The sequence below is a fragment of the Puntigrus tetrazona genome, unplaced genomic scaffold (assembly GCF_018831695.1).
Source record: "Puntigrus tetrazona isolate hp1 unplaced genomic scaffold, ASM1883169v1 S000000986, whole genome shotgun sequence".
Taxonomy (NCBI): Eukaryota; Metazoa; Chordata; class Actinopteri; order Cypriniformes; family Cyprinidae; genus Puntigrus; species Puntigrus tetrazona.
The window spans coordinates 40335-49227 of NW_025048581.1; the positions used below are offsets into that span (position 1 = coordinate 40335).

The window sequence follows — 8893 nt, forward strand, 5'->3', positions numbered from 1 at the left end:
CGCTTACGGCCATACCACCCTGTTCACGCCTGATCTCGTCTGATCTCAGAAGCTAAGCAGAGTTGGGCCTAGTTAGTACTTGGATGGGAGACTGCCTAGGAATACCAGGTGCTGTAAGTTTTTGAGTTTTTCACTACTAATCTAATACACTGGCCCTTAGTGTGGCCAAAGTTTGACCAGCTCTTTGCTTTCCCTTACTGCTTATTTAATTCAATTGCCTTTAAAGTAGCTGTTCTTTAAACAGAGTTTGACTGTTTTTAACTACTTAACTAATGCTCTTATCTTTAATGTAGCTCATTTTGAAGTATTTTTTTGTATTTCATTCATTACTTATCTAGTATAATGGCACTTAGTGTGCCTCACCTTAAAATAGGGGACTTTTTGCAGCAGCTTTCGCTTACGGCCATCCCACCCTGTTCACGCCTGATCTCGTCTGATCTCAGAAGCTAAGCAGAGTTGGGCCTAGTTAGTACTTGGATGGGAGACTGCCTAGGAATACCAGGTGCTGTAAGTTTTGAGTTTTTTCACTACTAATCTAATACACTGGCCCTTAGTGTGGCCAAAGTTTGACCAGCTCTTTGCTTTCCCTTACTGCTTATTTAATTCAATTGCCTTTAAAGTAGCTGTTCTTTAAACAGAGTTTGACTGTTTTTAACTACTTAACTAATGCTCTTATCTTTAATGTAGCTCATTTTGAAGTTTTTTTTGTATTTCATTCATTACTTATCTAGTATAATGGCACTTAGTGTGCCTCACCTTAAAATAGGGGGCTTTTTGCAGCAGCTTTAGCTTCACGGCCATCCCACCCTGTTCACGCCTGATCTCGTCTGATCTCAGAAGCTAAGCAGAGTTGGGCCTAGTTAGTACTTGGATGGGAGACTGCCTAGGAATACCAGGTGCTGTAAGTTTTGAGTTTTTTCACTACTAATCTAATACACTGGCCCTTAGTGTGGCCAAAGTTTGACCAGCTCTTTGCTTTCCCTTACTGCTTATTTAATTCAATTGCCTTTAAAGTAGCTGTTCTTTAAACAGAGTTTGACTGTTTTTAACTACTTAACTAATGCTCTTATCTTTAATGTAGCTCATTTTGAAGTATTTTTTGTATTTCATTCATTACTTATCTAGTATAATGGCACTTAGTGTGCCTCACATTAAAATAGGGGCTTTTGCAGCAGCTTTTGCTTACGGACGTACCACCCTGTTCACGCCTGATCTCGTCTGATCTCAGAAGCTAAGCAGAGTTGGGCCTAGTTAGTACTTGGATGGGAGACTGCCTAGGAATACCAGGTGCTGTAAGTTTTGAGTTTTTTCACTACTTATCTAATACACTGGCCCTTAGTGTGGCCAAAGTTTGACCAGCTCTTTGCTTTCCCTTACTGCTTATTTAATTCAATTGCCTTTAAAGTAGCTGTTCTTTAAACAGAGTTTGACTGTTTTTAACTACTTAACTAATGCTCTTATCTTTAATGTAGCTCATTTTGAAGTATTTTTTGTATTTCATTCATTATTTATCTAGTATAATGGCACTTAGTGTGCCTCACCTTAAAATAGGGGCTTTTTGCAGCAGCTTTAGCTTACGGCCATACCACCCTGTTCACGCCTGTTCTCGTCTGATCTCAGAAGCTAAGCAGAGTTGGGCCTAGTTAGTACTTGGATGGGAGACTGCCTAGGAATACCAGGTGCTGGAAGTTTTTGAGTTTTTCACTACTTATCTAATACACTGGCCCTTAGTGTGGCCAAAGTTTGACCAGCTCTTTGCTTTCCCTTACTGCTTATTTAATTCAATTGCCTTTAAAGTAGCTGTTCTTTAAACAGAGTTTGACTGTTTTTAACTACTTAACTAATGCTCTTATCTTTAATGTAGCTCATTTTGAAGTATTTTTTTGTATTTCATTCATTACTTATCTAGTATAATGGCACTTAGTGTGCCTCACCTTAAAATAGGGGGCTTTTTGCAGCAGCTTTAAGCTTACAGACATACCACCCTGTTCACGCCTGATCTGATCTCGTCTGATCTCAGAAGCTAAGCAGAGTTGGGCCTAGTTAGTACTTGGATTGGAGACTGCCTAGGAATACCAGGTGCTGTAAGTTTTTGAGTTTTTTCACTACTTTTCTAATACACTGGCCCTTAGTGTGGCCAAAGTTTGACCAGCTCTTTGCTTTCCCTTACTGCTTATTTTATTCAATTGCCTTTAAAGTAGCTGTTCTTTAAACAGAGTTTGACTGTTTTTAACTACTTAACTAATGCTCTTATCTTTAATGTAGCTCATTTTGAAGTATTTTTTTGTATTTCATTCATTACTTATCTAGTATAATGGCACTTAGTGTGCCTCACCTTAAAATAGGGGGCTTTTTGCAGCAGCTTTCGCTCACGGCCAATCCACCCTATTCACGCCTGATCTCATCAGATCTCAGAAGCTAAGCAGAGTTGGGCCTAGTTAGTACTTGGATGGGAGACTGCCTAGGAATACCAGGTGCTGTAAGATTTTGAGTTTTTTCACTACTTATCTAATACACTGGCCCTTAGTGTGGCCAAAGTTTGACCAGCTCTTTGCTTTCCCTTACTGCTTATTTAATTCAATTGCCTTTAAAGTAGCTGTTCTTTAAACAGAGTTTGACTGTTATTAACTACTTAACTAATGCTCTTATCTTTAATGTAGCTTATTTTGAAGTATTTTTTTGTATTTCATTCATTACTTATCTAGTATAATGGCACTTAGTGTGCCTCACCTTAAAATAGGGGGCTTTTTGCAGCAGCTTTCGCTTACACGGCCATACCACCCTGTTCACGCCTGATCTCGTCTGATCTCAGAAGCTAAGCAGAGTTGGGCCTAGTTAGTACTTGGATGGGAGACTGCCTAGGAATACCAGGTGCTGTAAGTTTTGAGTTTTTCACTACTTTATCTAATACACTGGCCCTTAGTGTGGCCAAAGTTTGACCAGCTCTTTGCTTTCCCTTACTGCTTATTTAATTCAATTGCCTTTAAAGTAGCTGTTCTTTAAACAGAGTTTGACTGTTTTTAACTACTTAACTAATGCTCTTATCTTTAATGTAGCTCATTTTGAAGCATTTTTTTGTATTTCATTCATTACTTATCTAGTATAATGGCACTTAGTGTGCCTCACCTTAAAATAGGGGGCTTTTTGCAGCAGCTTTCGCTTACGGCCATACCACCCTGTTCACGCCTGATCTAATCTCGTCTGATCTCAGAAGCTAAGCAGAGTTGGGCCTAGTTAGTACTTGGATGGGAGACTGCCTAGGAATACCAGGTGCTGTAAGTTTTTGAGTTTTTTCACTACTTATCTAATACACTGGCCCTTAGTGTGGCCAAAGTTTGACCAGCTCTTTGCTTTCCCTTACTGCTTATTTAATTCAATTGCCTTTAAAGTAGCTGTTCTTTAAACAGAGTTTGACTGTTTTTAACTACTTAACTAATGCTCTTATCTTTAATGTAGCTCATTTTGAAGCATTTTTTTGTATTTCATTCATTACTTATCTAGTATAATGGCACTTAGTGTGCCTCACCTTAAAATATGGGGCTTTTTGCAGCAGCTTTCGCTTACGGCCATCCCACCCTGTTCACGCCTGATCTCGTCTGATCTCAGAAGCTAAGCAGAGTTGGGCCTAGTTAGTACTTGGAAGGGAGACTGCCTAGGAATACCAGGTGCTGTAAGTTTTGAGTTTTTCACTACTTATCTAATACACTGGCCCTTAGTGTGGCCAAAGTTTGACCAGCTCTTTGCTTTCCCTTACTGCTTATTTAATTCAATTGCCTTTAAAGTAGCTGTTCTTTAAACAGAGTTTGACTGTTTTTAACTACTTAACTAATGCTCTTATCTTTAATGTAGCTCATTTTGAAGTATTTTTTTGTATTTCATTCATTACTTATCTAGTATAATGGCACTTAGTGTGCCTCACCTTAAAATAGGGGGCTTTTTGCAGCAGCTTTCGCTTACGGCCATCCCACCCTGTTCACGCCTGATCTCGTCTGATCTCAGAAGCTAAGCAGAGTTGGGCCTAGTTAGTACTTGGATGGGAGACTGCCTAGGAATACCAGGTGCTGTAAGTTTTGAGTTTTTCACTACTTATCTAATACACTGGCCCTTAGTGTGGCCAAAGTTTGACCAGCTCTTTGCTTTCCCTTACTGCTTATTTAATTCAATTGCCTTTAAAGTAGCTATTCTTTAAACAGAGTTTGACTGTTTTTAACTACTTAACTAATGCTCTTATCTTTAATGTAGCTCATTTTGAAGCATTTTTGTATTTCATTCATTACTTATCTAGTATAATGGCACTTAGTGTACCTCACCTTAAAATAGGGGCTTTTGCAGCAGCTTTAAACTTACGGCCATCCCACCCTGTTCACGCCTGATCTCGTCTGATCTCAGAAGCTAAGCAGAGTTGGGCCTAGTTAGTACTTGGATGGGAGACTGCCTAGGAATACCAGGTGCTGTAAGTTTTGAGTTTTTCACTACTTATCTAATACACTGGCCCTTAGTGTGGCCAAAGTTTGACCAGCTCTTTGCTTTCCCTTACTGCTTATTTAATTCAATTGCCTTTAAAGTAGCTGTTCTTTAAACAGAGTTTGACTGTTTTTAACTACTTAACTAATGCTCTTATCTTTAATGTAGCTCATTTTGAAGTATTTTTTTGTATTTCATTCATTACTTATCTAGTATAATGGCACTTAGTGTGCCTCACCTTAAAATAGGGGCTTTTTGCAGCAGCTTTAGCTTACGGCCATACCACCTGTTCACGCCTGATCTGATCTCATCTGATCTCAGAAGCTAAGCAGAGTTGGGCCTAGTTAGTACTTGGATGGGAGACTGCCTAGGAATACCAGGTGCTGTAAGTTTTTGAGTTTTTTCACTACTTATCTAATACACTGGCCCTTAGTGTGGCCAAAGTTTGACCAGCTCTTTGCTTTCCCTTACTGCTTATTTAATTCAATTGCCTTTAAAGTAGCTGTTCTTTAAACAGAGTTTGACTGTTTTTAACTACTTAACTAATGCTCTTATCTTTAATGTAGCTCATTTTGAAGTATTTTTGTATTTCATTCATTACTTATCTAGTATAATGGCACTTAGTGTGCCTCACCTTAAAATAGGGGGCTTTTTGCAGCAGCTTTCGCTTACGGCCATCCCACCCTGTTCACGCCTGATCTCGTCTGATCTCAGAAGCTAAGCAGAGTTGGGCCTAGTTAGTACTGGGATGGGAGACTGCCTAGGAATACCAGGTGCTGTAAGTTTTTGAGTTTTTTCACTACTTATCTAATACACTGGCCCTTAGTGTGGCCAAAGTTTGACCAGCTCTTTGCTTTCCCTTACTGCTTATTTAATTCAATTGCCTTTAAAGTAGCTGTTCTTTAAACAGAGTTTGACTGTTTTTAACTACTTAACTAATGCTCTTATCTTTAATGTAGCTCATTTTGAAGCATTTTTTTGTATTTCATTCATTACTTGTCTAGTATAATGGCACTTAGTGTGCCTCACCTTAAAATAGGGGGCTTTTTGCAGCAGCTTTCGCTTACGGCCATCCCACCCTGTTCACGCCTGATCTCGTCTGATCTCAGAAGCTAAGCAGAGTTGGGCCTAGTTAGTACTTGGATGGGAGACTGCCTAGGAATACCAGGTGCTGTAAGTTTTTGAGTTTTTTCACTACTTATCTAATACACTGGCCCTTAGTGTGGCCAAAGTTTGACCAGCTCTTTGCTTTCCCTTACTGCTTATTTAATTCAATTGCCTTTAAAGTAGCTGTTCTTTAAACAGAGTTTGACTGTTTTTAACTACTTAACTAATGCTCTTATCTTTAATGTAGCTCATTTTGAAGTATTTTTTTGTATTTCATTCATTACTTATCTAGTATAATGGCACTTAGTGTGCCTCACCTTAAAATAGGGGGCTTTTTGCAGCAGCTTTCGCTTACGGCCATACCACCCTGTTCACGCCTGATCTGATCTCGTCTGATCTCAGAAGCTAAGCAGAGTTGGGCCTAGTTAGTACTGGGATGGGAGACTGCCTAGGAATACCAGGTGCTGTAAGTTTTTGAGTTTTTTCACTACTTATCTAATACACTGGCCCTTAGTGTGGCCAAAGTTTGACCAGCTCTTTGCTTTCCCTTACTGCTTATTTAATTCAATTGCCTTTAAAGTAGCTGTTCTTTAAACAGAGTTTGACTGTTTTTAACTACTTAACTAATGCTCTTATCTTTAATGTAGCTCATTTTGAAGCATTTTTTTGTATTTCATTCATTACTTGTCTAGTATAATGGCACTTAGTGTGCCTCACCTTAAAATAGGGGCTTTTTGCAGCAGCTTTAGCTTCACGGCCATCCCACCCTGTTCACGCCTGATCTCGTCTGATCTCAGAAGCTAAGCAGAGTTGGGCCTAGTTAGTACTTGGATGGGAGACTGCCTAGGAATACCAGGTGCTGTAAGTTTTTGAGTTTTTTCACTACTTATCTAATACACTGGCCCTTAGTGTGGCCAAAGTTTGACCAGCTCTTTGCTTTCCCCTTACTGCTTATTTAATTCAATTGCCTTTAAAGTAGCTGTTCTTTAAACAGAGTTTGACTGTTTTTAACTACTTAACTAATGCTCTTATCTTTAATGTAGCTCATTTTGAAGTATTTTTTTGTATTTCATTCATTACTTATCTAGTATAATGGCACTTAGTGTGCCTCACCTTAAAATAGGGGGCTTTTTGCAGCAGCTTTTGCTTCACGGCCATCCCACCCTGTTCACGCCTGATCTCGTCTGATCTCAGAAGCTAAGCAGAGTTGGGCCTAGTTAGTACTTGGATGGGAGACTGCCTAGGAATACCAGGTGCTGTAAGTTTTTGAGTTTTTTCACTACTTATCTAATACACTGGCCCTTAGTGTGGCCAAAGTTTGACCAGCTCTTTGCTTTCCCTTACTGCTTATTTTATTCAATTGCCTTTAAAGTAGCTGTTCTTTAAACAGAGTTTGACTGTTTTTAACTACTTAACTAATGCTCTTATCTTTAATGTAGCTCATTTTGAAGTATTTTTTTGTATTTCATTCATTACTTATCTAGTATAATGGCACTTAGTGTGCCTCACCTTAAAATAGGGGGCTTTTTGCAGCAGCTTTTGCTTACGGCCATACCACCCTATTCACGCCTGATCTCGTCTGATCTCAGAAGCTAAGCAGAGTTGGGCCTAGTTAGTACTTGGATGGGAGACTGCCTAGGAATACCAGGTGCTGTAAGTTTTTGAGTTTTTTCACTACTTATCTAATACACTGGCCCTTAGTGTGGCCAAAGTTTGACCAGCTCTTTGCTTTCCCTTACTGCTTATTTAATTCAATTGCCTTTAAAGTAGCTGTTCTTTAAACAGAGTTTGACTGTTTTTAACTACTTAACTAATGCTCTTATCTTTAATGTAGCTCATTTTGAAGTATTTCTTTGTATTTCATTCATTACTTATCTAGTATAATGGCACTTAGTGTGCCTCACCTTAAAATAGGGGGCTTTTTGCAGCAGCTTTGGCTTGCGGACATACCACCCTGTTCACGCCTGATCTCGTCTGATCTCAGAAGCTAAGCAGAGTTGGGTCTAGTTAGTACTTGGATGGGAGACTGCCTAGGAATACCAGGTGCTGTAAGTTTTGAGTTTTTCACTACTTTTCTAATACACTGGCCCTTAGTGTGGCCAAAGTTTGACCAGCTCTTTGCTTTCCCTTACTGCTTATTTAATTCAATTGCCTTTAAAGTAGCTGTTCTTTAAACAGAGTTTGACTGTTTTAACTACTTAACTAATGCTCTTATCTTTAATGTAGCTCATTTTGAAGTATTTTTGTATTTCATTCATTACTTATCTAGTATAATGGCACTTAGTGTGCCTCACCTTAAAATAGGGCTTTTTGCAGCAGCTTTAGCTACACGGCCATACCACCCTGTTCACGCCTGATCTGATCTCGTCTGATCTCAGAAGCTAAGCAGAGTTGGGCCTAGTTAGTACTTGGATGGGAGACTGCCTAGGAATACCAGGTGCTGTAAGTTTCTGAGTTTTTTCACTACTTATCTAATACACTGGCCCTTAGTGTGGCCAAAGTTTGACCAGCTCTTTGCTTTCCCTTACTGCTTATTTAATTCAATTACCTTTAAAGTAGCTGTTCTTTAAACAGAGTTTGACTGTTTTTAACTACTTAACTAATGCTCTTATCTTTAATGTAGCTCATTTTGAAGTATTTTTGTATTTCATTCATTACTTATCTAGTATAATGGCACTTAGTGTGCCTCACCTTAAAATAGGGGGCTTTTTGCAGCAGCTTTTGCTTACGGCCATCCCACCCTGTTCACGCCTGATCTCGTCTGATCTCAGAAGCTAAGCAGAGTTGGGCCTAGTTAGTACTGGGATGGGAGACTGCCTAGGAATACCAGGTGCTGTAAGTTTTTGAGTTTTTTCACTACTTATCTAATACACTGGCCCTTAGTGTGGCCAAAGTTTGACCAGCTCTTTGCTTTCCCTTACTGCTTATTTAATTCAATTGCCTTTAAAGTAGCTGTTCTTTAAACAGAGTTTGACTGTTTTTAACTACTTAACTAATGCTCTTATCTTTAATGTAGCTCATTTTGAAGCATTTTTTTGTATTTCATTCATTACTTGTCTAGTATTATGGCACTTAGTGTGCCTCACCTTAAAATAGGGGGCTTTTTGCAGCAGCTTTCGCTTACGGCCATCCCACCCTGTTCACGCCTGATCTCGTCTGGTCTCAGAAGCTAAGCAGAGTTGGGCCTAGTTAGTACTTGGATGGGAGACTGCCTAGGAATACCAGGTGCTGTTAGTTTTGAGTTTTTTTCACTACTTATCTAATACACTGGCCCTTAAGTGGCCAGAAGTTTGACCAACTCTTTGCTTTCCCTTACTGCTAA

General features: G+C 39.2%; 2 non-coding genes and 21 pseudogenes across 2 annotated transcripts; all 23 read left to right on the plus strand.

The window, feature by feature from the left end:
* Position 1: 1 nt before the first annotated feature.
* LOC122338611 lies at positions 2–120 on the plus strand. Its single transcript, XR_006249829.1, has one exon. It is a non-coding gene; the product is annotated as a 5S ribosomal RNA (ribosomal RNA).
* A 275-nt stretch (positions 121–395) lies between these two features.
* Positions 396–514, plus strand: LOC122338632 (annotated as a pseudogene).
* Positions 515–789: 275 nt separating this feature from the next.
* On the plus strand, positions 790–908 carry LOC122338585 (annotated as a pseudogene).
* Positions 909–1180: 272 nt separating this feature from the next.
* On the plus strand, positions 1181–1299 carry LOC122338570 (annotated as a pseudogene).
* Positions 1300–1572: 273 nt separating this feature from the next.
* On the plus strand, positions 1573–1691 carry LOC122338584 (annotated as a pseudogene).
* A 276-nt stretch (positions 1692–1967) lies between these two features.
* Positions 1968–2091, plus strand: LOC122338594 (annotated as a pseudogene).
* Positions 2092–2367: 276 nt separating this feature from the next.
* Positions 2368–2486, plus strand: LOC122338591 (annotated as a pseudogene).
* Positions 2487–2764: 278 nt separating this feature from the next.
* LOC122338579 lies at positions 2765–2883 on the plus strand (annotated as a pseudogene).
* Positions 2884–3158: 275 nt separating this feature from the next.
* LOC122338575 lies at positions 3159–3282 on the plus strand (annotated as a pseudogene).
* Positions 3283–3558: 276 nt separating this feature from the next.
* LOC122338566 lies at positions 3559–3677 on the plus strand (annotated as a pseudogene).
* A 274-nt stretch (positions 3678–3951) lies between these two features.
* LOC122338634 lies at positions 3952–4070 on the plus strand (annotated as a pseudogene).
* A 271-nt stretch (positions 4071–4341) lies between these two features.
* LOC122338615 lies at positions 4342–4460 on the plus strand. The gene has a single exon (XR_006249833.1). It is a non-coding gene; the product is annotated as a 5S ribosomal RNA (ribosomal RNA).
* Positions 4461–4733: 273 nt separating this feature from the next.
* Positions 4734–4856, plus strand: LOC122338592 (annotated as a pseudogene).
* Positions 4857–5130: 274 nt separating this feature from the next.
* On the plus strand, positions 5131–5249 carry LOC122338616 (annotated as a pseudogene).
* Positions 5250–5525: 276 nt separating this feature from the next.
* Positions 5526–5644, plus strand: LOC122338635 (annotated as a pseudogene).
* Positions 5645–5920: 276 nt separating this feature from the next.
* On the plus strand, positions 5921–6044 carry LOC122338572 (annotated as a pseudogene).
* Positions 6045–6320: 276 nt separating this feature from the next.
* On the plus strand, positions 6321–6439 carry LOC122338586 (annotated as a pseudogene).
* Positions 6440–6717: 278 nt separating this feature from the next.
* On the plus strand, positions 6718–6836 carry LOC122338587 (annotated as a pseudogene).
* A 276-nt stretch (positions 6837–7112) lies between these two features.
* Positions 7113–7231, plus strand: LOC122338636 (annotated as a pseudogene).
* Positions 7232–7507: 276 nt separating this feature from the next.
* LOC122338582 lies at positions 7508–7626 on the plus strand (annotated as a pseudogene).
* A 270-nt stretch (positions 7627–7896) lies between these two features.
* Positions 7897–8020, plus strand: LOC122338596 (annotated as a pseudogene).
* A 274-nt stretch (positions 8021–8294) lies between these two features.
* Positions 8295–8413, plus strand: LOC122338617 (annotated as a pseudogene).
* Positions 8414–8689: 276 nt separating this feature from the next.
* On the plus strand, positions 8690–8808 carry LOC122338580 (annotated as a pseudogene).
* The last annotated feature ends 85 nt before the right edge of the window (positions 8809–8893 follow it).